Source organism: Arachis duranensis, chromosome 4 (assembly GCF_000817695.3).
Source record: "Arachis duranensis cultivar V14167 chromosome 4, aradu.V14167.gnm2.J7QH, whole genome shotgun sequence".
Lineage (NCBI taxonomy): Eukaryota > Viridiplantae > Streptophyta > Magnoliopsida > Fabales > Fabaceae > Arachis > Arachis duranensis.
Window position 1 is genome coordinate 114962226 of NC_029775.3, and position 656 is coordinate 114962881.

Sequence of the window (656 nt, forward strand, 5' to 3'; positions counted from 1 at the left end):
AGCTTGTGGGGCATATTCAATTCTTATTTTATTTTTATTTATTATCTTATCTTTTTTTTTTAGAAACAAAATTTGTTAAATTTATCTTTTTCTAAGTTAGTTATTCTCTTTCTTTAACAGAACTATTTAAAAATTCTGATTAATTTAGCTTATCTTAAAATTTAAAATCAATTTAGTAATTAATATAAATAAATAAATAGCATTATTCTCCTATAATACAACAATAATATATAATATTTTTTCACTCTTTCACAATCTTATTAGAGTGACAATAATTGACATTAAAAAAATTATATTGTACATTTGGCCGTTTTAAATAAGGGATTGAATTCCATAAGGGAATGATTAGGATCCGCACTTTACAAACGTTTCAAAAAATATATTATCGCTATTTCTTTATGAATTGTCTATACTTTAGAATATTTTATTATATTATTAGACAATATTTTCCATTTATTAGGACATCATTTTATTATATGGGAAATTTAGGGTAAAATTTTTAATGAAAAACCCGACAATTGGAAAATATTAGTTCAAATACAACGTAAATGAATTTAGATATTTGTAAAGCGAAAAAATTAATAAAATAATAAAATAAATTATTAATTATTATTAAATTTAATTTATAATTTTTATTTTATATGAATTTTATTATT